Here is a 22,032-nt window from a genome sequence, read left to right as displayed (position 1 = left end):
TGTTTTTGTGCCTCTGTCCATTGGTTTGTTGGCAGATTTGGCATACCTCTCATCTGTGGTAAAGTGTGAAAATGAAATCTGTAGCCTCGGGTAATAATATCCAGAACCCATTTGTCCTTTGTTATGATGTGCCAGTTTTGTGGGAAAAGAGCCAATTTTCCTCCTAGAGGTGCTGCCTGGGCAAATATGCTTGGCAGGCGAAGAGGAAAGTCATTGAGTTTGTTTTCTGAAAGGTTGAGATCTGTCGTCTCCCCCTCTTTGAGTTGTTGTTTGCCATTGTCTAGGCCTGAAAGTACCCTGTGCCTGGCCTCTGCCCCTAGGGCATCTGTACCTGCCCCTTTGGGGTCTGTCTGAAGCAGGAAAGGACCAGTTTTTTGATGGCCAGTTTCTGCTGAAGCAAGGAGGTTGTACCTGTAAAAAATCTTTAACTGTTTGCATTGATTTTGCCTTTTCTTCCATCTTCTTTAAAACTTCCTCTGCTTTGACACCAAATAACGCATCCTTTTGCAGTGGAGCATCCAGTAACTTTGCTTTGACATGTTCTGGTAAGGTCTGCTCTTTTAGCCAAGTATGTCTACGTATTACAGACCCTGTGACTGTTGCTCTACATGAGGCCTCCAAAGAATCAAAACCACACTGCAAGGTATGTTTTCCCACTTGTTCTGCTGCATGCAACAAATCTTGCATCCCTTTGAAATCTAGTTGATCTGTTTGAGGGATCATTTTCTGTTTTAACTGATTAAGCAAGTACTGCTGGTATTTAATCATGTGGAATTGGCAGTTTAATGCCCTCATGGCCAAAGTGGCAGAGGTATACACTTTTTGCCCCCATCTTTCTAATGCCCTGGAATCTCTTTCCACAGGTAGTGGATTCTTAGCAGTAGAGGCCTTAACCCCTTTGGGACCCTGGGAAATGGTTTCTGGGTCTGCAGCAGGGCTTTTATATAAAACTTGTGAGAGTCAGGGACTCAATAGTATCTGTCAGGTTTAGGTGGTGCTGGAGGTAAGGAATCTGGATTTAGACTGGATTCAGTGTAGACATCATCCAGAATGTCCAAAACAGGTGGAATGGCTAGGGGTCTGTGCTGAGGCAAAAGAAGAAACTCACGGAGTCTTTTCTTGGAGTCAGAGTAATCTTGTCCTTCCCAGTGGAAATGCTCTCTCATGGTGTGCAGGGTTTCACCAAAAGAGAAGTCTTCAGGGGGGGAAACAGAGGGAATAGACTCCTCAGCATCTGAGTCTTCATAGAGAGGGAAGGGGTAATCCTGTTCTTCAGAGTCTGCTGAGGAAATGGATTCCTGGTCAGAAGGAGGTAAATCTTCCTCCAGTCTAGGCCTTTTGTCAGGAGGGGGCTGGGAACCTCTGATAAGGGTAATTAGGTCCTCCGCCATTTTGAGCATTTGTTTTTTAGGGATAGGGGCCTGTATGGGGGTCTGTGGACTCGGTTTATTAACCTTTGGAAGCTTAACGTATGACTTAACGGAAAGAGTCACCGGTTTAAAAACGCCTTCTGAAACCGAAGGCCTGTCCATAGTCTCCAGATCGCCGCCAGGGCTGGTGTCCACGAGTTGAGGAGGAACCAGCTCCAGTGGCCCAGTAGATTCTGACTGAGAGGTAGTTATATTTTCTAAATCTGCGGTAGTCAGGGGCTGCGTAGGTGCCTCACTGAGTACCGAAGATCCGGCGACAGGCCTAATCGAGACCTCGATTTCTGGTCTAGGTCTAGGCTGCTGGTCTTTGTCCTTGCGTTTTTTAAAAATAGTGGTAGTCGGAGGTTCCGACGACATAATGTAGTTGAATTTTCTGCCAAAATAATGTCGGGCGGTATCAGCCCGACGCTTAATAGTGCGTTTATTGAACCTAGTGCAAAACCGACAACCAGAAACATTGTGGTCTGGGCCTAGGCAAGGAATACAATAAGAATGAAAATCCTTAGGAGGTATTTGCTTCCCACAAGAAATACAATTACTAACTTTGTCTGACATCAGTCTGAGGCAAGAAAGGTTTCCCCAATGGGGTACTTAGCTTTATAGAAGACTTCGGCTGAAATTCTGTTCGAAAATCTCAGGAGCTGGCCGACCGGCACTTGCGAACTGCTTCTGCTTCGGGCACTGCGCGGCAAGAAAGACTGGAGAAAATGGCATCGGCTGCCTCTTTTATACCCCTGCCGCACTGAAGTCAGGGAAGAAGCGACGACAACCGACGCCAGACCAAGGCTTTGGAATTCAGGCCGACTGCGGGACCGCCTGATGGCAGATAACCCAAGTGTGATGACTGCAGCAGCATAGCACGATGAACATCACTCCTGTTCTTGTATGAGTAGATCCAGTCTGTGAAGAAGCTTGTGGCAATTGCCCCTGGCCATTTAAAAAAGAAGGGAGAACCACTGTTGTCTGGCCAAAAGGGGGTCACCATAATGATCTTAGGGCGATTCCTTCTGAATCTTCAGAAGTGCCCTGGTTATTAGTGGAAAGGGTGGAAAAGCATACGGGAACATTCCTGCCCAAGGAAAAGAAAAGAAAAGAAAAGAAAAGAAAAGAAAAGGCATTTGTCTTTTGGGCCTTCTTGTATGACATCCTGGAAGAGAAACTTGCCAGCTGATTGTTCAAAGAGGAGGCAGAGAGGTCTACTTGAGGTAATCTCCACAGACCAATCAAATCTTGGAAGACCCCAGTCCTGCTCAGCTTGTCTGCCACACAATTGTGCTCTGAAGGAATGTAAGATGCATGTAGAGTGAGACTGCACTGTGAAGCTATATCCCAAGCTAACATGGCTACTCTACAGAGGGGGTACAACCTGATTCCCCCTTGCCTGTTGATGTACCACATCTGTGGTATTATCTGTACCCACTCAAAGAGGTCCTGGGTACCAAAGATGGTTCAGACAGTTGATTTCCTTAAACAGGGCAAGCATCTCCTTAACCTTTGTATGTGTGCATCTGTCATTGGTGTCCCACACCCCCTGTCCTTTTATCCCTCCTGAAACTGCACCCCAAGCAAAGTCTGAAGCATCTGTGGTGACTGACTTATTTGGAGCAGGGAGGGAGAAGGGGAGACCTGGATTTAAGGATATCTGTTGTTTCCATCAACTGACTTCTCTTTAGGCAAACCCCAGCACTGGGATTTGAAAAGATAAAGGGTATTAATGCTGGGACCAAAGAGATTTTGGATACACTGTATCATTCTTATGTGGCATCTTGTCAGGAGTATCATCTGAATCACAGATGGCATGATACTCAAAATCCTAAAGTACTCCTTCACAGTGCTCAAAGTCTGAGAGGAAAACCTTAGAAATAGATCTAGATAAAGATATATATTTTTCTTGTGGAAGAAAAGCTGTTTGAACTGAGGTGTCCAGTTGTCATCACAGGAACACAATCGTGTGTGAAGGAGTCAAGAAACATGTTTGAATGTTTTTTTTTGGAATCCCAGCTTGTGTATGAAATCTCTCACTCAAGATAGTGTTTTCTAACATCTTGAAAAAGACACTGCAAAGATAAGCAAGTCATCTAAATCTAGAAAAATGTGGAAACCCTGTAGACTGCAATAAGCTACAGCTGGAGCTAGACACTTTGTAAACACTCTTGGTGCAGTGGATAGTCCAAAGGGAAATACAGAGAATTGATATTGTGATTCAGACACGTTAAGAAGCATCTGAAGTCTGGATGAATAAGGATGTGACAATAAGTATCTTTTAAGTCTAATGTTGCCAGGAAACCTGAAAGAGGAAGATGAGGTAACAGGTTGTGAAATGACAGCATTTTGAACCTGGCTACTATCACAAACAAATTTAGGAAAGAAAAATCTAGAACTGGTTTCTGAGAATTTTCTTTCTTTGGCATTAGGAACATCCTTTAATAAAAACCCTTCTCCACTTGGGATGATGAACTGTTTTTATCATTCCTTAGGACAGCATGTGATGAAGAACTGGTGGAAACAAAAGAGTCTGAACTGGAGGATGAGGCATGAGCCCTGGAAAGGAGAAATTTCCTGCCACTGCCATCTGTAACCATGATGAATGATTTTCAGAACCCAATTGTTTGAAGCTATCTGTTCCCAAAGAGAAAAATGGAGATTTAGACTTCTTGGGGAAAAGGGGGTGGAGTGGAAGGGGTTCACAAGGTCTCTTGGAACAGTCATTTAGACATGTTGGGCTGTCTGGTTTTGGGAATTTTTTTCTTTGGAACCCCTTTGCCATTTCTTTTTTTTTTTATTTTTGAAACTGCTTATTCTGTTTTTTTTTTTTTTTTTTTTTTTTTTTTAGGTTAAAACTGAATGAGGAGATAGAAATGTCTTGGAAACTTTGGAAAAAGAAGGCCAAACACTAAATCTCTGTCCAAGGGAGAAATTAAAATCTCTTTTTAACGTCATCTGGGAGGTTCTGAGAATGCAGCCATGCAAACTTTCTCAAAGCAGTAACAATTGCCATAACCCTGGAAGAAGTGTCAACACAGTCATACATGCACTGTAAACAATGAGTAGTGACCTGTGCAATAGGACAGACAAATTATTTAATGCAGATTTTTCTTCACAAGAAGAAACTGTAGATAAAATATTCCTCATACTTTTACAGTTTGTCACAAACTTTAACATGGGGGCCTGACCATTCAAAATTCTGAAAATCTAATTTGCAGAGGTTTACACTTTTTCCCATACCTATCGATAATTTATCCATACTTATCAGAAACAGTAAGACTGGAATTAACCAAGTGCTTAGCAGCAGTGGGATCAACTAAAGCTATAGCTGCTGGGTCACTTCTGGAAATATTGTATAAACATTTAAAATACTGAGAAACTTTATATATAGGTTCATAGGTTCGTAGGTTGATACTAGGCTATCTGCCCTAGGGCATTTATAAGCCTAGCCAGAGTGTGTTTGGCTTTCGCCACCCCTTTAGATTTGTAGACTGTGGCCATGAATAGTAGGTCACAGAATATAGTCCCTTTACAGTTAGTTTATTTTGCCTCTGTCTAGCAGGGACCCAGAAGAGATCCCAGGGGTATACTTACTATCTCCATCCACTCGTCAAGATTTCTCTTGAAGAGGGTCAGTGAGGGGCTCTGCCTAACCTGGACTGGGATTTTGTTCCAAAGTGATGGGAGTCTCTGGGATATGAATCTGTCCCTCCAGCATGTCCTATTTATTTCTGTGCTCAGGTTTAAGTCTCTAGAACATGTAGCTCTAAGGGATTTGGATGTCTTGAGGTGGAGCATGTCCATTAATTCTGAGTTGGACATGGCTTTATATGTCAGGCACAGATTGCCTCTGAGTAGGCGGTAAGCAACTGAGTAGACATGGAGTTTCTTTAGCCTAACTGCATAGGGCATCTGTTTGAGTCCCTTTATCCTCTTGGTGAGGTACTTTTGGGGTATTTCCAGTTGCTGCAGGTGTCGGGTAAGGTACATCCCAAATAGGGCATTGTATTCAATTATGGGCCTGATGAGTGATGAATAGAGTGGCACAATGACCTCTCTTGATCTAGATGTGAAACCTTTCGTGATGAGGTGGGCTATATAGAAGGTCTTTCTAACCACTTTGGCAACGTGATTGTCAAAGGAGAGATTACTATCTACTTGGGTCCCCAAATCCCTAATTACTTCCTCCGTACTTAATGTGTTACCTCCTATGTGGTAGTCTGTGGGCACTTTGTTTTTCCCCAAAGGGGATGACTATGCATTTTTTAGCATTTAGCTTCAGGCCATGACTTTGGCACCAGTTATCTGTCTCTGTGAGACCCTTTTGGGGTATGCTTGTGTCAGCCGGAGAGTCTATTATGGCACCCAGTTTGCAGTCATCTAGGAACTTGGTCAGCTATAGTCCTCCCATGTTTGCCTGTACCTCAGAGAAATAAATACCAAACAAGAGAGGTCCCAGGACTGAACCTTGTGGAACTCCACTTGTAACTGGTTTAGAGTCTGACAAGGCACCTGCAATTCTGACCATGTGGGTTCTATCCCTGAGCCCGTTTGCAACCCATCTTGTGACATAGGGGTTGATATTTACGCTAGTGAGCTTATTTATGATACCTGAGTGGGGTATTGTGTCGAAGGCTTTTGCGAGGTCCAGGTAGGCTGTGTGGACTACTTTCCCTTCGTCTATGGCCCTGGTAACTGTTTCAAAGAAGTCGACCAGGTTCAATAGGCAAGATCTGCCTTTAACAAAGCCGAACTGGGTAGGATCCAGTGTCTGAAGGTTTCCGATATCATTGTTTATGAGTTCCATAACGATACGCTCCATAGCTTTGCAGACCAGGCTAGTCAGGTTTATAAGGCAATAGTTTCCGGGGTCCGTTGTGGCACCTCCCTTGTGGAGTGGGACCACCGTTGCTGTACGCCATTCCTTGGGTACATATCCAGTAGTAAGGCTGAGCTTGAACAGTGACTTAATGTGAGGGTTAAGTTCATCTTGTAGCTCATGTAGGACGCATCCCGAGACACCGTCCAGTCCCAATGATGCTGTGTTTTTTGCTTTGGAGAGGGCAGTTCTCACCTGATCATCTGTGATGTCTGGGAGGTTACACTCTGTTGGGATGGAGATTTGCTCTTTTGGGGGAGATGGGGGGGGAGAAATTTGCACTGAATCTGTCTGCCAGGATGTTGGCAATGTCTGTTGGTTCAGTGCATTTTTTGTCATTTTGCACTAACTCGGAGCACATCTGGGAGTTGCCGCCCAGGTTCCTGACATAACTAAAAAAGGCCTTGTGATTGTCCTTAGTATCTTGTGCAATTTTTCTTTTGAAGCTGGCCTTAGATGATTTTATGAGGGATAGTAGCTTCTTGCTAGTACTGCTCAGAGATGCCTTCCCTTTCTGGGATTTTGCTTTATCATGTAGTAGCTTCCTCCTTTTGTTGTATAGCTTATTTATGGCTGGGGTCCACCAGACAGGTCTCCTGCCTTTGGAGGAGTGAGTCTTGGTTTTATTTGGGATGGCACGATCCATAAATTCCTGTAGGTGTCCATAGAATGCGTTTGTGAAGGATTCTGTGGTTTGAGCCGTGTTTTCCACTGGCCCAGGGGCTTTGAAGGATACCACCTCAGTTTTGAGAAGTGTGAAGTTTGCTTTTGAGAAGTTCTTCACCGTGGTTACCTTGGCTGAGGGTGGGGATGGGATATGGATGTCCAGTGAGATTAATTTGTGGTCTGACCTTACCAGTGAGGGGTATACCTCTGGTGTGGAACATAGAGTCCCTACGTTTGTGATGACCAGATCCAATATGTTTTCCCCTCTTGTGGGGGTGGTGACCAGTTGTTCCATAGCATTTGAGTTTATAAATTCTAGGAACCGTTGGGCGAGGGTGTGTGGGCTTGAGTAGTTAACCCAGTCAATGTTTGGGTAGTTGAAGTCACCCAATATGATGGTGTTTGGAGAGACCTTCATGTTCTCCAGTGTTTTCAGGAAGGCCGAGTGGGGTTCCTGAGTTTGGGAGGGTGGTCTGTAGCAGGCTATAAACTGAAAGACAGTTTTGCCCACTGTTAGTTGCAAGTGGATGGTTTCCGTTGCTTCGTGCAGTGCTACTAACCTGGAGGTGTGGGTATTTTTGATGTATATGGATACCCCCCCCCTCCTTTTGTGGTTCGGTCCGAGTTTTGTGGCCGAAAAGCATGGCATGAAGTATAACATGGTAGTGCTGGGGTGCGTCCGGGAGCCTTGAACCAGGTCTCTGTTACTGCACAGACATCGATGTTCTCCATACTGAGGAGAGTCTCGAGTGTGTGCATTTTGAGGTTTAGACTTCTGGCGTTGAGCAGCATTACCCTTAGTTTCTTTTTCCCTGTACTGTCTATGGAGGTGGGTTTGTCTTTTGAGCCTTGCCTAAAAAAGGCACTATGGGGGTGGCAAGAGCCTTAGCCAGTATTCGAAAACCCAGGGGTGACAGGTGCAAGCCGTCCCTAGTGAAGCAACGTGGCTTGTCGAGCATGTCATCCCAGGCTGACAGACACTGGATCCCCTTTGAATGACACCAATATTTTAACCAATTGTTAAGACTTATCATTTTGTCTTTATACTGTGGCATCATTCTTGGTGAGGGTAAGATGCTACTCAAGGTCAGGGTCATACCAGCCTGGACTACATGATCAGAGAGCTCCTCTATGTCTCTTTTCATGTAGTCCAGGGAGGTAGATCTCAGGTCATTCACACCAGCATGGACAATGACGGAGTCATATTTGTACTTGCTTTGGAGTGACCTGTGTGCATGTGTTATGTCATGGATCCTGGCACCCGACAGACAGCTTACAGTGACCTTCTCCTTGTTCAGCCTGGTGAGTGGGACGTCAGTGTGTCTGACTATAGAGTCACCTATTACAAGTGTATTTGGTGTGTTGTTTAGCCTTAAGGGCTGTGAATGTGTGGCACACTGACTTTGTGGACTATGTGATATGTGGGTATTGTTGTGGGGTAGCACTTGTTTGGGTGTCTGCTTTGGAGGTCACTGCTGCTTAGGCAGATTTTTATTTAGAGCCTCCGAGTATGTTTTTGTGTGTTTATGTGTTTGGTTTGTTGTAGCTATAGGTCTATGTGAGACTGGATTTGTAATGTGTGCGGTTACCTTCTTCTCCTGATTGACTGTGCCAGTCATGGGTCGAGAGAGCTCAGCCTCCAGTTTGGCAATATAGTTGCATCTCTCACATATATTTAAGCTTGTTGGGAGGAGGAGAGGTTTGTCTGTGTACATAAGGCAGTTGTAACACTGCCTTAAGATTCCCATATTTACCAGCTGGACTGGAGAGTACACATGAAACTGACCTTTGGACATGTCAGGATATTTATGATTTCTACTTTTGACTGATCTTGGAGGATCAGTTTAGTATTTAGAAGAGTATAAGAGAGGATTTAGTGCTTTAAATTTCTTCTAAGTGCAAGTGAGAGGCTATAAAGTGAGAATAGAGTGCTTCTTTTGAGATACAGATCAGTTCCAAGGGAAAAAGTGAAGAGCAGACTTTGTGGAGCTGGTAATAGTTTAAACCTGTTTAGGCGGCGCTGCCCGATGCTGCGCTATGCGCAAAATCGCGCAAAGCCGCGCTAAAGTGGGTTTTTAAACAGGGGACTTGAAAGAGCTAGGAATTAGCCCAAAACGGCCAATAAACAACAAGATCTTGTGCTGAGATCACTCCTCCAGGGACAGATAGGCTGCTCAAAGCTCCCCACTCCCACTGGTGAACAAAGAAGCTTCCTTCTATCCAAGTAAGGAACTGGGCAACACAGGAAGTATTCTAAAGTCCAGAATACAGCAATACCTGTATTATGGACTATTCTAGCTCAGGAAAGGCAGGAAAACAAGGATTTTTTTGTTGTTTTTCTTTTTTTAAAAAGGCAACAGAAAATGCACAGAAAATACTTTACACAGGCTAGCGCACTTGATTGAGCAACCTCAACAGTTAAATCAACAAAAAGACAAACTTTAAAGTGCAGGTATTAAATAAATGCAAAAAACAAGCTTAAATCTAACAAAAGAGTAGTTTTTACTCGCTTTTCGGTGATAATAGACAGTCGCAAACGTAAAGGCAGTAAAAGGTACTTAAAATCTGGTAGCAGTCAATCTGTTTCATCTCTCTGCTGCTAGCACCACTCTGCAGGACCACAAGGAGCTTGCTGAGTCGGAAACAAGTGCAAAAACCATGACAAAGCGGGTTTTTAAACAGGGGACTTGAAAGAGCTAGGAATTAGCCCAAAACGGCCAATAAACAACAAGATCTTGTGCTAAGATCACTCCTCCAGGGACAGCTAGGCTGCTCAAAGCTCCCCACTCCCACTGTTGAACAAAGAAGCTTCCTTCTATCCAAGTAAGGAAATGGGCAACACAGGAACTATTCTAAAGTCCAGAATACAGCAATACCTGTATTAGGGACTATTCTAGCTCAGGAAAGGTGGGAAAACAAGGATTTTTTTTTTGGTTTTTTTTGTTTTTCTAAACAGGCAACAGAAAATGCACAGAAAATACTTTACACAGGCTAGCGCACTTGAGTGAGCAGCCTCAACAGTTAAATCAACAAAAAAAAAAATTAAAGTGCAGATATTAAATAAATGCAAAAAACAAGCTTAAATCTAACAAAAGAGCAGTTATTACTCGCTTTTCGGCGAGAATAGACAGTCGCAAAGGTAAAGGCAGTAAAAGATACTTAAAATCTGGTAGCAGTCACTCTTTTTTGTCTCTCTGCCGCTAGCACCAATCTGCAGGACCACGAGGAGCTTGCTGAGTCAGAAACAAGCTCAAAAACCACGCCAAAGCGTGTTTTTAAACAGGGGACTTGAAAGAGCTAGGAATTAGCCCAAAACGGACAATAAACAACAAGATCTTGTGCTGAGATCACTCCTCCAGGGACAGATAGGCTGCTCAAAGCTCCCCACTTCCACTGGTGAACAAAAAAGCTTCCTTCTATCCAAGTAAGGAAATGGGCAACACAGGAACTATTCTAAAGTCCAGAATACAGCAATACCTGTATTAGGGACTATTCTAGCTCAGGAAAGGTGGGAAAACAAGGATTTTTTTTGTTTTTTTTCTTTTTTTAAACAGGCAACAGAAAATGCACAGAAAATACTTTACACAGGCTAGCACACTTGAGTGAGAAGCCTCAACAGTTAAATCAACAAAAAGACAAACTTTAAAGTGAGGGTATTAAATAAATGCAAAAAACAAGCTTAAATCTAAAAAAAGAGCAGTTTTTACTCGCTTTCCGGCGAGAATAGACAGTCGCAAAGGTAAAGGCAGTAAAAGGTACTTAAAATCTGGTAGCAGTCACTCTTTTTCATCTCTCTGCTGCTAGCACCACTCTACAGGACCACGAGGAGCTTGATGAATCGGAAACAAGCCTAACTGCCTTTTTATGGGCAGCTGGCAGATTTTCAGGAAATTTGCAGGCAGTAATCCTCTAAAGTAGACAGAACAAGAGGAACAGCTGCAGGTTGGTTGTTTACTTAATTTCTTCTTTTTGTGGCTGGAAGAATGACTCACTGTGGCAATGGTAGTCTGCTCCATGGTCAAGCTAAAAATGATGCTTCTTTCCCATAGAAGATAAGCAAGAAAATGCTGGTAAACACCACCTGTCCAGAAAAGTTACATTTTTGATAGAAAAACAGTTTAAAAAGCACTTTAAAACAGTATGCCAGCCACACAAAAGTAAAATAAACACAATTTCTACATAGAAAAAAATGATGAACATTTTATCTTTCCATCACATTCTATTTATCTGCTGGTAAATACCTACACCCCTAAAACGAGCTACCAACTTATAGCCTGCTACAGGACACCCTCCATTTCCCCAGATGATCATCCTAGATTCCTGAAAGTAATAGAACAGTATTTGCTAAGCTATTAGGCTTGAGAAGCTATATGAGATCAAGGGCATTAATGTGTTTAGTGGTACAGCAGACAAAGTACAAATCACTGATCAAGACCCTATAAAACACTTAGTAAAGTGATACAGCTTGTAGCCTCCCTTGGTAATCCAAGGTTTTTAAGACTGAAACCTTCTTAGTTGGGAATCTCTGGTGTTTCTCCACTTGCTTGATATGTCAAGTGAGGTACATCCTGAGCAGGGCATTGTGTTCTATAAATAGTCTAATCAGTGCTGAATATAAGTTAACAATGGGTAAGACCAATCTACCATCAAATGAGGCAGATTAATTTGAGCACCAAAAGGGAAAATGGCAAGCCTTAAAATGGCCCACTAGGGCAGCTAGCCTAGTACTTACCTATGAACGTACAGATGGGGAATAGAAAATTTACCCCAAGACATTGTTCACAATCTGCTCAGTGCATTCCTGCATTGTGCTTTTGAGATTATGAACATAAGTAAAAATTATTTGTGGACTGTCTTTGTCTTGGGTAATTATTTTAGCCTCAAACTTGGCTTTGGTGGATTTTTCAAGCTCCTGAGTTGTTTGTTTATTTCAGTGACAAGGGCGCTACCATTCTGGTAATTGCTCTTCTTACTTCTGGTCAGAATTATTTTCCTTTTATTATAAATGCTGATGTTATGGTTCCACTATGTGGGTTTGTTTCTGGGGTTTGCCCTGCACTTGTGCTTATGGAGTACAGCTCCATCTATGCAGCTGTTTACATGCTGGTGTAGTGTGGTGGTATACATTTCTGTGTATTCAGTGGAGTTAATTGGGTTTGGTGTGGATTTGAAGCTTGCCAATGTATCACTTAGGAGTAGGTAATTTATCTTTAAGAGTTTAAGATTTAATTTAAGCCTATTTTCAGTACACCAGGTATTAACTAGGATAAAGGGAACAGGTTTCAGATGGGGTCTTGACAATAACACCACGTTTGCAGTCATCAGCAAAATTAGTTTACCAAAGGTCCTAGTTCGCATTCTGGAAATCAGAGAAGTAAATGCAGAATAGGAAACTCAACTAGTTACCCTCATAGTTTTAGATGAGGCACGACCACATGAACTATGTGGGTTCTGTGTTTTAGCGACCTTACTAGCCATCATGCCACATAAGAAACTATTTTTAAAGTATTTACCTTGTATAAAATACCCACGAGACATGGTGTCAAAACACTTTGGCTAGGTCAAAATATGCTGTATGAACAGCATAACCACTTTCAACAGTTTGTGTGTCCGTGTTGAAGACATTAACTAGATTTAATAAGTAGGATCTCACTTTGACAAAACCAATCTGTTGAGGATCTAGCCTAATGAGATTTTAGATATCATAACTGATTTGATCAGTTATGATAGGTTTCATAGCCTTACAGATCATGCTCGTAAGGTGGGACTATCCTTGGTGGGGGGCATCACCATTTCAGTACGCCATAATTAGGAACAAATCCTGTGACTAAGCTAGGACTAAACAGTTTGAAGAGAATGTCAGTGAAGGCAAGCTTGACACAATTTATTATACCAAACCAAAGAAAGAATTGAAGTGGTGAACAACTAAAAAAATAAAATTTCTAAAAAATGTCACAAATGGAATCTGGCAAAGTAATGCACAGAATTATTTTCTTCCAGATAAACTTTATCCTTTCCTCAGAAGTAATTAACTATTACTAATCTTCAATGGATCGTAAGCTATTCAAACAAGTAAGAGCAAAAACAATGAACAGCAATGGTTGAGAGTAAAACAGCCAGACAAGAACTTTAACTTTGTGATTAAATAGGTCTTTTTATCCAAGTATTTTGTCAGGTCCCATAGAGGATGTACTTTTGGTCTTTGAATACATCTTCAAAGAATTTTCCTTGGTGACTACAGGGTATGTAAGACATTCTGGGATATGTGGAGTTTGGATAGATGTTTCAGAGGTATACTTTGCAGTAAACATGTATATTGGTGATGTCTGTTGGGCTGGAGTGGGTGGTCCCATTTAGGATAGGTTATAAAAAAAATTTGGGAATTGTTCATTAATTTCCTAACACAGGTAAAAAAGGACTTTTAGTTACCATTAGCTTCAGCAACTAATGTAAGCTTGCAGGTTGCTTTACTAGTCCTATTAGTATTTTTTAGTTCCCTGGTAATATTTTATACTAGTCTTGTTATGACAAGTTTTGGATCTGATCTATAATGTAAGGATTTTTTTTCTGCTGTTGTAATCATTATTTATGTTTATGGACCACCAAGGTCATTTGTTTGTTTTTGAATTTCCTTACTTATGTCGATGGACCACCAGAGTGGTTCGTATTTGAATTTCCCATTGTATTCTACGCATTTGTCTAAGTGGGTACAGAACTCCTTTGAGAAGATGTGTTAGCACCTGATCTGGTGCTATCATAGGATAATTTTGAGATTTCATCTTATAATTGTATGAGGTTTGCCTGTGTGAAGTCCTTAAATTTTGTTAATTATGTCCAAGAACTTCTGGCCATATACTATATTATAGTTACTGGTGCTCCAATTAACTGCACAGTAGGTAAAGTCTCCAAAAATAATACAGTTCTTATTAATATGGAGTTTTTCTATTACTTTCAGGAATCTAGGATGATCATCTGGGGAAATGGAGAGTGCCCTGTAGCAGGCTATAAGTTGGTAGCTCGTTTTAATTGCACAGTAGGTAAAGTCTCCAAAAATAATGCAGTTCTTATTAATATGGAGTTTTTCTATTACTTTCAGGAATCTAGGATGATCATCTGGGGAAATGGAGAGTGTCCTGTAGCAGGCTATAAGTTGGTAGCTCGTTTTAATTGCACAGTAGGTAAAGTCTCCAAAAATAATGCAGTTCTTATTAATATGGAGTTTTTCTATTACTTTCAGGAATCTAGGATGATCATCTGGGGAAATGGAGAGTGTCCTGTAGCAGGCTATAAGTTGGTAGCTCGTTTTACTTATGGTGATCTGGAGTTGCAAGAGTTCTATTTGTATGTCTCTGAGAATCTGTATGGTTGTCACATGATCTTTTGCAAATATGGAGGTGGCACCATAGTTACCATCAAGACCAAAGGCATGGTAGGCAGCAAACCCAAGTATGGAGGGAGTACTCTATTTTCTTTTAAATCAAGTCTCAGTAATTACAGAAACATGGATATGTTCCAGATGCATGATAGCCTCACGATCAGACAATTTGTTGTTAAGATTTCTGGTACTAAGAAGAGTCATTGCAATTTTACACCGGAACACCCATTAACTGAATTCTGCTTAAAAAGGTCCCTGGGGGGCAACAAAGACTTGAACTAGTACACGGAAGCCTTTAAACAAGAGGTACAGGCCATTCCTTGTGAACCAAAATGGACTATCAATCATCTTATCCTGTGCTGATACATACTGGATCCCTCTAGAATTATACCAATTATTCACTCATCTGCAGAAGTAATTTATCTTTTCTTTGTATTTAAGTATCATTCATAGTGAAGAAAGAATTCCACTCATGGCCAGAATCTCAGCTGCATTTGTCACATGCATGGAAATTTCTGACATGCATCTCTGCATAGCCCTAAGGATTTGCATTCCAGGTTATTCACTCAAACATGAACCATCACCATGATGTAGTCATATTTGCCCTAGGAAAGGGTCTTTTGGACCCTTGCAACATCAAAGATCCTGGCACTCGAAAAGCAATTAACTGACTATAATGCCATCCTTACCTGGTTTTGTGAGTAGGGAATTTGTATGTCTAACAATTTAGTCACAGTTCACTTAAACATTTTTGTTACTAGAGTGTTTAGGACTACAAGACTGTCAGCAGCAGTCTGACACATGCTGACTTAAAGCTGTAGTTCTACACATGAGATAAGTTGGAGAATTTTTGTTGAGACCTACTCTTACTAGTCCTAGGAGGTTTTGATAGAGATTTTTAATAGCTGCATCATATGACATGTTAATGTGATTTTGTTGAGAATGTGGAGGCAGTAAGAGTGAGGGTGTGAGTGCACAAGGCTCATTGTGAATGCTTTTAGGTGAGAGAGATACCTCCAAATTAGTTAAATATCTGTGCCTTAAACAGAGTTATTTGTGTAAAGTGGGGTTTATTATCAGTGAGCATAAGGATGTTCCTACATTGCCTGATAACATCAAATGTTAACAGGCTAGTAGCAGAAGGGAAACACATTGTTTCAACTTTTCATAATGTTCAATGCTTCAAGTATTAAATGGAAAATGTGCAGATAAAGTAAGTGTGCCAAAGTAGCTTAATTCAATTTAAATTTTGCAAAAGAGCACAGGCTTAACTATTTGTAGTGGCTAAGCAGGTTAATTCTAGTTTTTGGAATAGTGCACAAGCTAAACTACTTGAAATAGTACGTGGTTTTGTGGGAGAAGTTCACTGGAGAGTGTTTTTTGTTTAGCAGCAAAGGAAGAGAGCAAATGGGGGGGGGGTTGAGAGCTACAGCAGAAGACATTAATAAAAGCAGCTACCCAGGTTCTAACACTGCTTCACAAATGATCAGTGCTTATTGGCAGATACAGCAGTGATGTGGCTTTGCAAATAGAGGGGAGCAGCAAGTCTCAGTTTCTAGCTAAGCAGTATGTCAAGGCATCAAATATCAACATGTAGTATAACTTTTGGGGTAGGGGTGGAAGGACCCATTCATGGATGCAGACAACAAATTCAATTTTTTAGGGTGAAGACTACAGATATTAAGTAAACAGATCAAATCACTTGTGTCTATATAGTGTACATAGTAAGTCCACTGTACACAGTACAGCACCCCAAAAGAATACCAAATTTAAAACAAATGTTAAGGTTCAAAATAAAGTGCTAAGAACTTAGCCAATAGCAATTACAATTATAAGCTGTCTTCAAGCAATCAAAACTCTTGAACCACTCTTGTTCTCTCTTCTCACACCAGGCATTATTTAATTCTAAAAGTTGTACTTCTTAAACAGCAAAATATACTGCAGCTGCTAATTGGAATTCGTAAAAACAAGATCTTATAAGAGCTTAAAACACTTAAACCAGTTGTTGTAACATCTGAATGAGGATACTGATAAACTAAATAACTCAGAATGATAATAACAAGTAGCTTAAGTTGTCAAAATAACTTAAAATTAGAGCAAAAAGAACTTGAATTGGATGAAAACTGCTAAGAATAACTTGAAACTAATAATAAGCAAACACAATCAACTGAAGCAACTACCATACAGTTAGCGTGAGGCCTGGAAACCTGCAGCAGATGGATTAAAACAAGTGTCAGAAATTCAAAAATTCTCTCAGAACTCAGCAGCCTATAACAACAATTACACTTATAAACTGCTTCCAAACAATCAAAGCTCTTCAACTAGCATTGCTTCCTCCTCTCATAAACAAAATGATTTAATTTTAACAACTAGACCACTTAAAGAAAAAAAAATACAGTGCTGATATTAAATAGAATTTGGCAGAATAAAAGCTTACAATAACTTAAACACTTAGCCAAGTTATTATAGGATCTGAATAAAATAAAACTGATAAAAAAAACAGACAGATTAAACTGACAAAATAACTTAAACTGCTAACAAAAAAGACTTGAATCAAAAACTTAAAGTGCGAACAAAAAGTTCTTGAATCAGATCAGAACTGCTAAAAATGACTTAAAACTGACAAGGAACAAAACAAAATCAGAAGTAAATATCCAGTTGTTGCAAGGCCTGGAAACCAACAGCAGATGGGTTGGAAGATCTGGAAACTGGCAGCAGATAGGTTGGAAGGCATGGAAACCAGCAGTAGATGGGTGAGAAGGCCTGGAAATCAGCTTTAGATGGATTTTTAAAACAACTTAAACTGTTAAATGCAATAGCTTAAATTGACAAACTAATATCATAAAGAACATGAATCAAATAAACACTGCTAAAATTACTTAAAACTGATAAAAAGCAAAGAAAAAAAAACAAGACACACTTATCCTGTTGTGGCATGACCTGAAAACTAGTAGCAGATGTACTGGAAGCACTCTGTGAATGATCAGCTCTCTTTTAGCTTTGTGTGGACTATTAAATATAAATATATTGTCCTGTATGAACCACTTGCAAATGTGGAGTACAGATTACAAAATGTGTATTTTGGGCAATAACATTTTTGGAATATCAGTGAAAGCTTTTCTCTTAATTCTCATGTCTAGAAGAAATTCTGTGAAAATGAAATATTGTCAGTGTTCACTGAAGTTTTAGCCTTTAGAAAACTTTAGTCATAAATTAATTACAACAGCAGTGGGTAGTCAGTTTGAATAAGACTTGTTTCATATTCCTCTTTGGGTTCTGCTTATCAGCATTTTATTGACACTGGGGGTGGGGATGATAGAGAAAATTTGCTGGACCTGAACAAGTATAAACGGCAGGTACTGTAGAATGCCTGTTATGCACCATTACTGATTACACTGAATTTAGATGTCTTTTAATGCATAAGCCCTTGCAATGACATGTGTAGTAGCAGCTGAACAACAAATAGACTGACGCAAGTACAATTTTTGTATAAGTGTTTAGAAACATGACAAAATCATATGATTGGGGTGCTATTTAAATATTATTTTTTTTGCCACAGCCTGATGAAGTCTTTTGCATACATTTTGTGAGACTAAACCAGACACTACAGTTGATTTGGCAATAAATTACATGTTCATAAATTATATCCAGAAGCTATTTTGTTTATTTTTGTAGTACTTTTTTCAGAAGCCTTTCTGTACTTCAGCATTTGCTTCATGTACTGTCTGACAACTTGCAAAATTACTGTCAAGCAAGTAAACATCTGACATTAGAGACAACTACCACTCCATGGCATACTGGCAGTCAATAAAAGCTGAGATTCATAATATGCATTTAGTGGGTTGCATCCCTACTCAATCCAATTAAAAACTCTCAGTCTGTAACATGCACTAACGTCTTCCAACAAATCCTTCCTTATATAAGACAGGATCACCCCTCTTCCAACTCTCATGTTAATTTTAAGGTCTTTGCAATCTTGTCTTTCTAAATCTTTTGTGTTCTGATATATTGACTGTATTCATTTTAAGTCCTGGTACATTCGTTAAAGTCACAATATTTTATAAAAATATACAATTGTTACCAATTGCAACACTATTCAATACATTTTCTTTTTATGTTACTTTCCACTACAAGTTACCTTAAGATCACCTACAATTCATTAATTCCGTTTTTCCAACTGGCTGAGAACTCAACCTGATAAAATGGCAAGCCTCTTACACCCCGCTGGAGTTATATATAAAAACTTCATAAATACAGAAACATGAAAAAAGGATAAATTCACACACTTAGAAAGCACACTGGCTATCCTAGGGAAAACAGTAATCAGGACGTTCATTAGTAAGTTGAACTCAGTGAGTTGAGTTCTCATTGGGTTTGAACTCAATGATATCTCTAGAAACACTTTTCTAGTTATTTTAAATTCTGACGTTCTGAATGTCCTTTATCTTCCTCATTTTTTACTTCTTGTATTTAATTCACTGCTACTTTATATGTACACATGGCATAGAAGTTGGATAAATACACTTTTACCATCTTTCCTCCAACACTTCAACCCATCTGATTGCCACTTGCTCTATAGGTCTTCTTAAAAGCTTTGAATTCACAATTCATTACTGTATTGTTAGTCACTGAGAACTTCTAACAAATGATTCATAGTTTTTCTTGCATGGAATCAACTGAAGCTGAATTAGCTTCATTTTATTCTTATGGTGGCCCAAACGATGACTGCAATGTAAGTAGGTAATATTAACTGTGTGATTCCTTTTGGTTTTATGTGGGTGGTTCACCAACATACACAGACCTTTAATAATCTAGTGGTCTGGCTAAACTTATATTTACCAAGCAGATTTGGAAAGAAGCACATTTCAAAAAAGCTGTAATAAACAAAATGAAAGCCTGTTCAAACAACCTGGGTGCAACTTTATTAAAACAGATTAAAGAAATAAATGTAAGCAAACATTTGGACAGAAGGTTCATTTATCAAGTCAATGCTGTTGATAAAGAAAGTAACTTCTAAAAGCTTTTGTAATTTTATCTATTTTAATGAAAATGTATCCAAGTTGTCTGAATGTCTTTATTACACACACACACACACACACATATATGTATATATATATATATATATATATATATATATATATATATATATATATATATATATATAAATATCAAAGATAGCCTCCACTGATATCAGTCCACTTCCAGCAGTCCTTAACACCAATCTGCCTGTGAGTCCATTGCTTCCTTGAGGCATGTCCAAATTTTCCCTCTTTGGGATGGGGATAATGTCCCATGTTTCCAGATAAAAGTACCTTGGCTTGCACCTCATGAGGACAGTGCTAGTGAATTGGGAATGCAGTACCTGAAAGCTTCTGCCAATTAGGCTGTTTTGAAAAGCAGGCTATCACAGTATGTCCTTACTTGCAATATCTGTAATAAAGACTGTCAGGCAAGAATATTGCTGCTTGAAATTATTGTAGCAGTTTACAATGTTCGTGTGCTTCATATTTTCCTGCAAGATATACTGAAGCTACTTAGTCAGTCATTAGCAAATAAAAACAAAAATGTGCAAATGAAAAAAATAAAACATATCTGTAAACATGATGCAGTATAAATTCAAATTAACTATATTACATTAATATTTATTTATTATATTAATATTTATATTATAAAACCCACCAAAAATTAGGACTCCTATATAGGCATAACTGTTATCTCACCCCTCCACCAGAAAGACCCTTGCCTCCACATACCTTCTCCCCTCCCTAATGTATGGCACTCCTCTGTTCCTGAATCTTCAACTCGGCCTTCAAACTAAATTAGAAGCCTGCTACAATAAAATCTGCAAATTCGCCACCAACTCTAGGAACTCATCCCATCACTGCATCTCCCACCACTCACTGCAAAGGCTTGAGCTTCCCAACTATCTGAACCTCCTTAAACTCACCACTGCCCATAAGCTCATATTTAAGCCATCCTCCTGTCCTTCTCCCTCCACCTTCTTAACCCCCTATATTCCTAATCACTCACTTAGGTCAGAAAATCAGAATTTGCTCAAAATCTACAAACCTTTATGGCCACCTGGACAGTCTCTGCTATCCTGCTTCTTAGCTAAACTATGAAACTCTCTTCCTTCCTCCCTTAGAAATACTCATAACCACTCTAACTTTAAATCCCTCCTCCATTTCTACCTATCTCCAAAGTGGGAATGCCCCTGCTCCTTCCTCACATAGAGCCCTCCTATATCAAAACCCACCTTCGAACTCTGTGCATCATTGCTACACTCACATCATGTGCCCTTCTACCCCTCCTTAACCTCCAGATTATATTACTAGTTTATTTCCAACAATTTCTCCTCCTCAATTGTAATCCACTCTTAATGACCCTTAGATTGTTCTGTTGCTAGATTCTTATTACTATTATTGTGAAATGCAAAATTTCAATTGTAATAATCTGTTAATGACTCAGACTGTACAGTTACTAGATTTTATTATTATTGTAAAATGTAGATTTTTTTTTAATGTAGAATGCTGCATAAAGCTGTATGACTTCTTTGCTTTGTATGTGTATATGCTAATATGTTTGTCATTGTTACTGGAGCTTTTCTTCTTGGGCCTCCACTGAAAACAGGCTCTTTTTAGGCCCAGTGGACTTCCCTGGTCATCAAACTGAAATAAATAAATACATACATACATAAATAAATAAATAAGTTATTTTCCCTGATCAACTCAGCAAAGACATAAAATAGATTGCCTTCTGCTGTGTAAATCAGCTGCTTTCACACTTTGAATAGCTATGCTAGCATTCTAGGTCTGCTAAAACTAGACTTATTTTGCTGTATTAATCAGCAGAGGCTGTGTTTTGTGCAATCATACACAAAGGGTATAGTGAGTGATTTCCTCTATTTAAAATCAAGCTGTCTACGGTATTCTGCAGTACATTAAACATTTTATGAGTTTTGTTGAAAAATCTTTGGTTAAGTAGAATGCAGCAACATGTTTAGCACAGGGCGGCTGACAGTAAAAAGAAGCACTATACTGCTATGGAACAGATTTAAATTTGCTCATGTGGCAAGCAACTGAAATTTCAAGTTGTGGGATTATGACTTGATTCAAATTTTACTTTTACACTTGAGAAAGCACTTTCAGAAGTAATCCTGGCACCATTCATGAAGAATCTGTGTCATGGCAAAGGAAATGGCAGTGTAACATTTTAAGGCTGACTGATTCTGACTGACTGAATGATTAATTGTATATAAAACTCTTAATTCCATAAATAACCCGGACAACTGAAACAAAGTGATACATATATTTCATGCCATACAGTTTTATATTTTCCCTACCTTCACAGCATTCCTTTGGGCAGGACTACAACTCTTGTTCCCAGTACCATCCTGGTAAATCCATGACAAATGTGGAGCCTAAAAACACAAACATAAAAATAAGTATGGCACAAGATTTTATACATTATTATACAAACATACAAAAATACACATTATAGGAATCAGTGACCACAACCACATACATATGTACAGTGAACGATAGATACACTGTTTGCCTTAAATCAGACCAGTGCCCCTTTAGTAAATCTTGCAGTCCTCAGACATTCATATAAATGCATCTTTTGATAATGCATGGCAAAAATTTCTACATATCTTGAATTATTCCTGACAATGCACTTCTAGCCTGGTAAGTGTT

At 39.7% G+C, this 22,032-nt stretch overlaps 1 long non-coding RNA gene across 2 annotated transcripts in view; it reads right to left on the bottom strand.

Annotated features, from left to right (window-relative positions):
• LOC122810233 overlaps positions 1-22,032 on the bottom strand; it is a 1,589,896-nt gene that overhangs the window by 710,920 nt on the left and 856,944 nt on the right. For both annotated transcript variants that reach the window (XR_006366066.1, XR_006366067.1), the window contains exon 2: positions 21,678-21,755. This is a non-coding gene — a long non-coding RNA (uncharacterized LOC122810233). The remainder of the gene's footprint in view (positions 1-21,677; positions 21,756-22,032) is intronic.

The sequence above is a fragment of the Protopterus annectens genome, chromosome 8.part1 (assembly GCF_019279795.1).
Source record: "Protopterus annectens isolate FY-2018-M chromosome 8.part1, PAN1.0, whole genome shotgun sequence".
NCBI lineage: Eukaryota > Metazoa > Chordata > Ceratodontiformes > Protopteridae > Protopterus > Protopterus annectens.
The sequence above is the reverse complement of the archived record's forward strand: the minus strand, read 5'-3'. Positions and strand labels throughout refer to the sequence as shown.